Source organism: Vulpes vulpes, chromosome 3 (genome assembly GCF_048418805.1).
Source record: "Vulpes vulpes isolate BD-2025 chromosome 3, VulVul3, whole genome shotgun sequence".
Taxonomy (NCBI): Eukaryota; Metazoa; Chordata; class Mammalia; order Carnivora; family Canidae; genus Vulpes; species Vulpes vulpes.
In genome coordinates, this window is record NC_132782.1 from 123,788,781 (window position 1) to 123,800,540 (window position 11,760).

Below are 11,760 nucleotides of genomic sequence, written 5' to 3' on the forward strand. Positions count from 1 at the left end.
CCCAAGCCAAGCAAAACAAAACAAAACCAACGCCTTTACTATTATGTCAGTGGAGCGTAGGAGTGGAGAGAAGTGAAAGTATTCAATTTACCAGTTCTGAACAGAGATCATTTACATTTCTCTTAAACTCATGCAATGTGGCTTCTGAAACTGTGCTCCTGACCTGCCCTTTCTAAGGACACAAATGACTCCTTAACCAACAGAGCCAAAAACTTCTCATGAACCCTCATTTAGGGGAACTTAGTGTTTCATCTGACATTGTTGACTACTCCTTTTGCTGAGACTCTTTAATCTGTTCTTCTGTAACAGTGTTCTCTTGCATTCTCTTCTGACTCAGATTCCCCCTTCCCAGTGCTCTTAACTGGCTTCTCTTTGTCTATATTATCTTAAATATTCCTACCCTAAGAATATGAAATAATTATGTAATCTGCATTATGTGCCAGGTATGGTACTAGATAAGCATTTTATAATACAATGAATTCATCCCCTCAACATTCAACACTGGAGGTACTGTTAAATAATCCATTATACGGATACAGAAACTGAGGCACAGAAAGCTTAAGTAAGTTGTTCAAAGTCCCAGCTTTTTCTGACTGTGCATATTGCCTCTTCAAATACTACATCCTCAGTCTTCCTTCTTATCCATTTACACTGTCTTGGCTTTTTTTTTTTTTTTTAAGATTTAATCTATTTATTCATAAGAGACACATAGGGAGAGGCAGAGACCCAGGCAGAGGGAGAAGCAGACTCCATGCGGAGAGCCTGACGTGGGACTGGATCCCGGGACTCCAGGATCAGGCCCTGAGTCAAGGGCAGATGCTCAACCACTGAGCCACCCAGGCGTCCCTACACTGTCTTGGCTTTTGACATTTATTTCTAGGGCTTTATCTTTCACAAACATACAGAAACTCTGAACCATACACCTCTATTCCCACCTTTCTCCTAAGTTTCAAACTCAGTATCAAAGTATTTATTGGAAACCTCCATTTGTGTGTCTCACAAGCCAGCCCCTCAAGATCAAAATATCCAAGGCCCAATCAGGTCATTCTGATCATTCTCTTCCCAGGTCAATTCAGCGTACTCCCTTCTGTATGTATCTATGGCATCAGCTTTTACCTCATCAGACAAGTTAGAGCATTCCAGACTCCATTCTAACTGCCTCCTCTTTCTCATCCATGTGAAATTTGCTCCCAAAATTGTCCTCTGAAGAAGCTTCTGCATTCATTTCCTTATCACCTTTGCACAACTTTATGAAGTCCTTGCCCCTTCCCCACATTTATTTATTTATTTATTTTAAAAGATTTTATTCACTTATTTGACAGAGAGAGAGACACTGAGCAGAAGCAGGTGGAGCAATAAGTAGAGGGAGGGGAGAAGCAGGCTTCCCGCTAAGCCGAGAGCCTGATGTGGGACTCGATCCCAGGACCGTGGGATAATGACCTGAGCTGAAGGCAGATGCTCAACTGACTAAACCACTCAGGTGATCCTCCACCCCATTTATAACAACTTCCTCCTCAGAGGTCTCAGCTCTGAGCATCCACACCACCGTCAGAGTTGCTTTTCTAAATGATCCGTTCATTCTACTTACTTAAGGTTGACAGTCTTCAGGAGAGGGAAGGGGTTCCTTACATTACAAATGTATAACGAAACTTCTTTAAAAAACATCTCTTGGATATATTTATAGATCAATAAACATGTACCAGAAGAAACTAAAAGCTGTGCAATGTTCCAAACCATTGATGATTAAGTACCAATCAGAAACTAAGATGGAAACAATTCTGAGATTGTAGCAACAAAAATGGATACACATTTATTAATTCAATTTTGCTAAAAAAAAAAAAAAGTCTATTAAGTTTTTTTTCATTGAAAAATTCCAGAAGCGGGACACCTGGTGGCTCAGCGGTTGAGTGCCTGCCTTCGGCTCAGGGTGTGATCCCAGGGTCCCAGGATCAAGTCCCACATCAGGCTTTCTGCATATGGAGCCTGCTTCTCCCTCTGCCTGTGTCTGCCTCTCTCTATATGTCTCTCATGAATAAATAAATAAAATAAAATCTTTAAAATAAAAAAAAAGACAAATTCCAGAAGCACCATTTGTTGCTTTTGTCTATTATTTGTTCTCCTGTAGCCAGTCACTTTAATCTCTCCTCATTCCATTGTTTCAACTACACTGAAGGATGCTACCTCTGCCTTTTTGGGGGTATCCTGGGACACTCTAAGTTTTTGTGTGTTTACTTTAAGTCAAGCCTTCTTAATGCCTCTTATTTTGAGAAAAATCTGTCTAGCAAGTTTTGCATGAAGATGTAAATTTTGTTGACATAAATTGCGAATATTATAGTCCTGCGTATTTGTTAATATCAACACTATAAAATCACCTTAATCCTTAGCACCTGGAAATGCTGACTGAGATCGGTGAGACATTTACCTTGGAAAGTATTTAAAAAGTGAGTTCAGTAATTTAAAATCCCTAGCTTATAAGAATTAGGGTATAAGTATTAGGGAAACCAAGTATTTTTCAGGAGATGGCTTTTGGGGAATGAAGGGAGCAATTCAAAACCAACTCTCTAACTCCTAACCCTAACCCTAACTCAAACTCCAAACCTAACCCTAATTCTAAAACAAACATGACAAAACCACCTCTCATATATATGAGGTAAACATGCTCTTCAAGTGCTTAAGGGATCCTAATGTTTACTCAGAGCCCTTAAGTCTTATGTAGACTCAATGGGATTAGTAGACTTTGTCTTCACAGGTTATTTTGTCCTTGGCCCATTCTAATTCTTATTCTCTCTGTTTATAATCTTTTTCTACTTTTTTTTTTTTTTCTGTGGCAGGAGGGAAACTGGTAATTGAACAGAGAAGCAAAAGGATAAACAGACAAAGTGATTTGTGTATGGTTCACAATTCAGCCAAGGATTTCCAGCCACTGAAGTTTTGTCTCTAAATTTGAACTGCTGCAATCTGAGGAATTTTAGAAGGTTATATGGTAATTACTCTCCTGGTGTCTTATTGATTCGACATAAAAGGGTCTACTTTAAGTAATAGAAAGGAAAACAATAGAAGCTTGCTAATTAAATATACTCATAAATAATTGTGTGCCAATCCCTCAACTCTGGGCCTTTGCACTTGCAATTTTGTCTGTCTGGAGTATTCTTATGATCCTCAAATAACTCCCACCCTCACTTTATTTGGGTTTTAGATCAAATGGCATGTCCTCTGAGAGATCAGCCCTGACCCCTATCTAAAAATTCACACATTCTCTCTGCACTCCATCTCCTTGGACCTACTTCATTTGTCTTTATAGCACTTCAATTGTCACGCAACACATGATTTGTTTGTAATTTGTTTGTCTTCTCCTACCAGAGTGCAAACTATAGAAGTGAATTGCTTTGGGTAGCCCAGAAAGGTCCCCATGGCAGTAGCCCTTTAAATATTTGTTAAGTGAAAAAAAAAACTGTTAAGTGAAGGAATTTAAAATCGCAAAAAAAAAAAAAAAAAAAAGATATTTCTTTCTCCTTAAACACCAAATGGCTTTTTTTAAAATTTAGAAAGTGAATATTCTCTGATTGAAAGAAAAAAATTCTCATGAAAAAGCCAATAAAAGCATCAAAACCTCTGAAGCTCTAACATAAAATCTGGAGCTTTCATAAATGTGTTTATGGACATTCTCAAATTACACCTAACATGGATATTGTATCATCCTTAGAAGAGAGAGTATCTGCGAAATTACTGCTAAATTATTAAATTCAATCAATTTAATGAAAGAAATCAGTGAAACTAGTTGTGTGCCATTGCATAGAGAAAACAACCGATTGCTTGGTTATAGCTGTTACCATCCACTTGATTTCTGGTAAGAGTATTGAATCTATATGAAAAACCCAGTGGCTCAAAGTTGGCTTTCTTCCTGACCCTTTCCATTTCTACTCAGAGCTTATCTGTCTATAAGGAAGATTTATTTATATGTTAATCTAATACACAAATATCCAATACTGCATATATGCTAATTCTAGGGGTATAAAATCTCTGGCCTTTACGTACTCAACCTAGTAAGGCTGACAAATGAACAAATATACACCATTCAGTGCAGTACATCATATAATCCACATGTGCTTCTGCATCCCAGCTGAGCTCCTGTTCTTATGTACCCAAGTTCTGAGATACAGAAGAGTGTTCCTTCTTGCAGATACTACTAGAGGAATAACTTTGTACCCTAGCCTGAGCTATCTGAAACTTGGCTTCAGAGCTCCTGTTCTTATGTACCCAAGTTCTGAGATACAGTGAGAGTGTTCCTTCTTGCAGATACTACTAGAGGAATAACTTTGTACCCTAGCCTGAGCTATCTGAAACTTGGCTTCAAAAATCATCAAAATCTTTGTAAGAGGATAAGAGTTGGAAAACCCATACCAAAACTGTAAGCAATTTTCTGGACACTTGATACATAACATAACTCGACACTTGATACACATTTGAATCAGGTGTGTCTTTTATTCTTTAAAAAAAGGGGGGAGGAAAGCCCTCAGTTGTGCAAATAAAAAGTAAAAAAATCCAGTCAGGAAAGGTCATTTTTGCGAAACTATGGCATTGGGGAGCAAAACTTCTATTTCCCCCAAGCAAAGACAAACAAAAAATAACCACTTAATATCTCCAGTTGACTACCTCAGATATCTCACACTCCACATAACTACAGTGGAACGCTTGATTTCCCCTTCCAAAACCCCCTGGGCACCACAGCCATCACCACCCCACATCTTCCATTTCTCAGTAAATAGTATCACTAGTCACCCAGGGGGATCCTTGATTTTTCCCTTTCCTTTAATAGCAGATTCAACCCATCAGCAATCTCTGTTTTCTCATCAAAACCCAACTGAATCTGTCTGCTTCTCCCTTTTTTCCACGTCATGCTTATGTCTGACTTACTGTCACCTCTCTGAAGGACCACGGTGGCTCCTTCAACTCCCACTCCTGCTCACCTCCAGTCCGTTCTCGGTTCAGGAAACAGAAGGAGCTTCCCTCACCCCAACCTCTTTAATGTGGTGGTTCCATTTTCTCTTTAATTCACAAAATTTCTTTTTTCAAGCAGTTTTAGGTTCACAGCAAAATTGAGTGGAAGGTATAAGGAGTTCCCATATACTCCATACCCCGCCCATGCACAGCCTCTCCCACCATCAGCAGCCTCCACCCAAGCTGTAGGTTTGTTACAATCCATGAACCTACACTGGACTGTCACCCAGCATAGTCACCCAGTCTCCACAGTTCACATTAAGGTTCACTCTTGGTACTGTGCGTTCTATGGTTTTGCCAAATGTATAAGAGTATCTCTCCACCATTACAGTATCATATAAAATAGTTTCCCTGCCCTAAAAATCTGTGCTCTGCTTATTCATCCCTCCCTCCCTACTGACCCCTGACAACCACTAGTTTTTGACTGCTTCTGTAATATCGTCTTTTCCAGAAAGTCATATAGTTGGAATCAGACACTGTGCAGTCTTTTCAGATGGGCTTTTTTCACTCAGTAATATGTATTTTAGGTTCTTTTGTGGCTTTTCTTGGATCGACAGCTCATTTATTTTTAGTGCTGAATAATATTCCATTGTCTACATGTACCACAGTTTATTTATATATTCACATATTGAAGGACAGCCTGGTTGCTTCCAAGTTTTGGCAATTATGAATAAAGCTGCTATAAACATCCGTGTGCAGATTCTTGTGGGGATACAACAATTCATTTGGATAACTACCAAGGAGCATAATTGCTGGATTACATGGCAAGAATGTGTTTAGTTTAGTAAGAAACTGTCAAACTGTTTTCCATAGTGTCATTTTACATTCCCACCAGCAATGAGTGAGAGTTCCTATTACTCCACGTCCTCATCAGTACTTGGCATTGTCAGTGTTTTGGATTTTGGTCATTCTAATAGGTGTACAATGGAATCTCATTGCTGTTTTGTTTTTTTTTTTAAGATTTTATTTATTTATTCATGAAAGACAGAGAGAGAGGCAGAGACATAGGCAGAGGGAGAAGCAGGTTCCTTGCAGGGAGCCTGATGTGGGACTCCATCCCGGGATCCTGGGATCAGGCCCTAAGCCAAAGGCAGATGTTCAACCGCTGAGCCACCCAGGCATCCCTCATTGCTGTTTCAATTTGTAATTCCCCAATGATGTATGATGTTGAGTATCTTTTCGCTCACTTATTGCCTTCTATATGTCTTCTTTGGTGAGGTGTCTGTTCAGGTTTGGCCCATTTCTTAATTAAGTTGTTCATTTTCTTATTGTTGAGTTTTAAGAGTTCAGGGTGTCCTTAAGTACTAGTCAAGTGAGTGATTGTAACTTCTACCCCAGGACAGCCTGGGTAGCTCAGTGGTTTAATGCTGCCTTCAGCCCAGGGCGTGATCCTGGAGACCCGGGATCAAGTCCCACATTGGGCTCCCTGCATGGAGCCTGCTTCTCCCTCTGCCTGTGTCTCTGCCTCTCTCTCTCTGTGTGTGTCTCACATGAATAAATAAATAAAATATTTAAAAAGAAAGAAAGAAGAAAGAAAGAAAAAAAAGAAAGAGAAAGAAAGAGAGAGAGAGAGAGGGAGGGAGGGAGGGAGGGAGGAAGGAAGGAAGGAAGGAAGGAAGGAAGGAAGGAAGAAGGAAAGAAAGAGAGAAAGAAAGAAAGAAAGAAAGAAAGAAAGAAAGAAAGAAAGAAAGAAAGAAAGAAAGAAACTTCTAGCCTGGGGCACCTGGTCACCTTAGTCAGTTAAGCTTCTGCCTTTGGCTCAGGTCATAATCCCAGGGTCCTGGGATAGAGCCTCACATCAGGCTCCCTGCTCAGTGGGGAGTCTGCTTTTCCCTTTCCTTCTCTCTCTGTGTGCTTGCTCTATCTCTCTCTCTTTCTCTCTCAAATAAATAAATAAATAAATAAATAAATAAATAAATCTTAAAAAAAAAAAAACCAAACTTCTAGCCCATGTCTATGTAGTCACATATACATTCGAACAACATAAGTATGTTCCAAATGAGATCCGTCAGTCTTTTCAGTACTAGAATTCACTCACAAGAATAGAATTCATATATAAAGAATAATTTTTTTTAGAGGAGGGAGGGACAGAGGGAGACGGAGAGAGACAATCTTAAGCAGGCTCCAAGCCCAGCGTGGAGACTGACACAAAGGCTGCATTTCACAACCCTGAGATCATGACCTGAGCTAAAATCAAGGGTAGATGCTTAACCTACTGAACTACCCAGGCCCCCTAAAGAGTAAGTTTTATATATCTGGCTAGTAATTAGGTAACATAAAACAACATTTTATTCTGGCTTTCTCGCTTATAAAATAACTACAGCTGTAACAGAGTCAGATAATATTCTTTTTTTTCTTTGAAGTAGATAGCCTACAGAGGAGAAAATTACTCCCAATTATAATGATATCCTTAGATGTCTTGAGCTTCTTAGAAAACAATTCACAAGGAGCCCACCAGCCAGCCCTTTGTTAATTATTACAGAAGCAGGGCCCAGCTACTACTAAGGTGGTATTTTTGCCTATGGAGACAGAAAGGGAAACTAGTTAGTGGAGTATAATTTTCTTCGTTCTGGCTTTACTTTACTTTCTAATACCTTTTATATTTTTCCTTAGGCATGTGAATGCATAATCCTCAACAAGTTAACCGGCCTTTGGAATGTGGATACCACTGACTTTATTTTTAATAAGGATTAAAATTAAGTAGGTATCATATTAAAATGCAGTTCTGTGGAAACCTTTAATGTTTTATTAAATGTTGTGAGTAAATTTTTGACCTACGAACTTGAGAAGGCAGAGGTTCAGTAAGTACGTCAACAATCCCAATACACGGAATTGTTCTTGAAATAGAGAGTGGTAACAGATTCCAGTGAGGCTCACATCATGGAGGAATTCTACAAATGGCTAAGAATATGGTCCTTTTTTTTTTTTTTTTAAGTTATCTTTAGTTGAACTCAGAGAAATAGAGACTAGAGTGGTGGTTACCAGGGGCTTGGGGCTGGGGAGAAGTGGGAAGATGTTGTTGAGGGACCCAAATTCACAATCATAAGATAAATAAGTTTTGGAGAGCTAAGGCACAGCATTGTGATTACAGTCAACAATACTGTATTATAAATTTCAAGGTTGCTAAGAGATTATATCTTAAATGTTCTCACCACAAAAAACGAGATAACTATGGGATGTGATAGAAGTGTTAGGTAACACTTTGGCGGTAATCATATTTCAATATGCTGTGCACCTTAAACTTATACAGGGTTCTATGTTGATTACCTCTCAATTTTATTTATTTATTTATTTATTTATTTATTTTATTATTTTTTAAAGATTTTATTTATTTATTCATGAGAGACACAGAGAGAGAGGCAGAGACAAAGGCAGAGGGAGAAGCAGGCTCCATGCAGGGAGCCAGATGTGGGACTCGATCCCAGGACCCCAGGATCACGCCCTGGGCTAAAGGCAGGAGCTCAAGCCACCCAGGCATCCCTACATCTCAATTTTAAAAAGCTATCTTCAATAGGGAAATATTATGTTAAAGCTTCAATTTAGCAGCCTCCTAAATCACTTCTAAGTATGTTTCTATAATTTGAGGGATAGAGATAGATTGGCTTATATTAAAGTATTTCATTCATTCATTCATCCATTTGTCAAATGTTTACTTGAAACAGAACATGTGGCACGTCCAGTCAAAGTACTTGGGATAAAACAGAAAAAGATCCCTCCCCTATGGAGATTGTAGTCTAGTAGAAGAGACATCCAATTAATCATCAATACAGTAAGAAGCAAATTATGTAGTATTACGCCATCCAGATTATTTATTGAGCACATACTAGAAGCCCAGCAGTAAACAAAACAGGAAAAGATCTTTGACTCTGTGCAAACTACTTTCTGGCGAGGGGAGACAGGTAACAAACAATAAATAATCAACTATGTAGTATATTAGAAAAAGTTAAAACTGGTAAGTCTAAATCCAAAACAGAGGAAATAGCTGAAGCAAATCTTCTTTCCTTCCAAAAGTTTCAGTTTCTGCATAGTCTGAAAGCAAAAATTGCTCACTTTTTAAAGAAATATTTTGCAAAACAAACTTGTCCTGTCATAAGATCTTTTTTGTTAATTGTAGGTAGGTTCATTCAGTCATCAACACCTTTAGTCCAAAAATCTGAATCAAGTGCCCACTTGGCATGGAAGACGGCAACCAGCAAACAGACGTAATGCCTGCCATCATGGGCAAATGCTTTCTATTCATCCCAGAATTTCATTGAAAAGAAGTGGATCTGAAAAACATGCGCATCTGCATAACACATGTGCCCTAAAGTTTATAACTACTCTTAAAGATTTATTTTGTGTCTATTTTGTCAACCAAAAAGTCTCCCCACATCCTAACCTAGTTAGGAGGGCTGGAGAAAGGGTAACAGTCTTTGCTGCTGCAGATACCATTTCATCTTCACTGTGACTAGGAAACCTTCACTGCTCCTTTACCAAGTAAGTTGTATTAACTGAATCACGGAGGAAGGTGTCATGGAAGCTGTGCCCAACTGCATACTTCTCGGGGGGTCTGGGCAAAGAAATTGTAGTTTCTACAAGAATTTTTAAGAACCATCTCTGTGGCCTCCTTACATAAACCTTAGGTTCATGTAATATCCTTAATGTCCCAATGTCCAAATTATGGAAATTATTTTAAAAGAAGGTACCATATCCAATGCCTTAATACATCACAAAATGCTCTGAAGACCTTTATGGTAGACTCTGGTATTTTTGCTGGCCTGGAGTCTCCTCCCCTCTTCTCCGGGTTCCAGCACCCCACTTTGCCTTTGGCAAACCGCCTGCTTTATTCCACATGCCAGGACTGCCAATCCAGTGACCCAACTCCCTTGGCCAAGCAGTGCTCCTGGGCCCCGAGCCAGGCCAGACTGATTCTCCTAGGATTTGAATCCTGAGCAGGGTGACTCTAGGTCAGAAAGCATTCATAGCCAAGAGTTCCTGAAGGTGGAGCCTTGAAGAAGTGGTCTGCTCACTCCATCCCCAAGCCTAACTGAACTACCCCGTATATTCTTCTAGTAAAACTCCTTTTACTTAAATATGCTTGAATTAACTTCTGTTGCCCAAGGAACTTTAACATACCTGCTCACATAAATAGATTGGAGAACGTAATGTAAATCATTACGGCGCCTTGAAAAAGAAACTTGTGGAAAATGGCAAAAATGAGAATTGATTTTGTTTTTCCTTAGTGTCATTCAGAAGTTCACTTCTCAGCCCACAAAAGCAAAATTTAAATATATATGCAATAAGCATGTTTTCTTAAAGTATCGAGAAAAATTATATTCTTATAAAAAGTATTTTTTAAAGGTTTATTTATTTACTTTAGAGAGAGAGAGTGCACGGGCAAGAGGGGCCGAGGGAGAGGGAGAGAGAATCTCATGCAGACTCTGTGCTGAGTGCAGAGCCAGACATGGAACTTGATCCCAGGAGCTAGACAACCAAGAGCTGGACACTTAACTGACTATGCCACCTAGGCATCGCTAAAAAAAACATTATTTTTAAGAAAGGAATTACATAGGCTTACCCTTTTATGTAAAACTATTAATGTTCAAATACACCTGTCATGAATATAGACTCCCACCTCCAAAATGAGACCCTTTTTTTTTTTAAAGGATTTTTATTTATTTATTTGAGAGTGAAAGAGAAAGGAGTATGAGCAAGGAAAGAGGGAGAGGGAGAAGCAGACTACCTGCCAAGCGGAGAACCAGATGCTGGGCTTGATCCTTGGACTATAAGATCATGACCTGAGCTGAAGGCAGACACTTAACTGACTGTGCCACCCAGGTGCCCCTAAAATGAGATCCTTCTAGCAAAAATAAAATGAGTCACTGTAATAGCTGTATGTGGGAGCAACTGCTGTAGTTTCTTCACTAAAAAATGCATCTATGGGGGTACCTGGGTGGCTCGGGGGTTGAGTGTCTGCCATCGGCTCAGGTTGCAATCCCCGAGTCCTGGGATCAAGTCCCACATTGGGCTCCCCGTGGGAGCCTGCTTCTCCCTCTGCCTGTGTCTCTGCCTCTCTCTGTATGTCTCTCTCATGAATAAATAAATAAAATCTTTTTTAAAAATGCATCTATGGGGCAGCCCTGGTGGTGCAGCAGTTTAGCACCGCCTGCAGCCTGGGGTGTGATCCTGGAGATCCAGGATCGAGTCCCACATCGGGCTCCCTGCATGGAGCCTGCTTCTCCCTCTGCCTGTGTCTCTGCCTCTCTCCCACTCTCTCTGAATGAATAAATAAACAAATCTTTAAAAAAATGCATCTATGTATGCATGTGTGTGTAGATAGACACACACAAACTCAAACATATTTACCATATTTACAAAAAAAAAAAATCTACTTATATTACATTTAGGCATCCATCCCTTGAGGATGGAGAGTTTAATTGTGATTGGAAATACTTCCATTCTGTTAACTATTCAGCTTTCTGACCATTCCCTAATTTATAAAGGGGAAGCAAACCATATCCAAGTACGCCTTATTCAATATTACCTTGATCTGACTTCTGATTCTTAAGTTGCTGGTCTAGTACAATATTTAGATAAACCAGGAACATTTTACAAACTTCAAAATATGGTATTGATGGTGAAAATATGGCCAAATAATAATAACACTAATTTGATGACCTGTATCTTTAAGGATAGTGCTTTATAATTTTCAAATCTTTTTGCTTACTGTACCTATCAGGTTCTAAGCAAGAAACAGAAGGTACTCAGAAGATTCAATAGGGA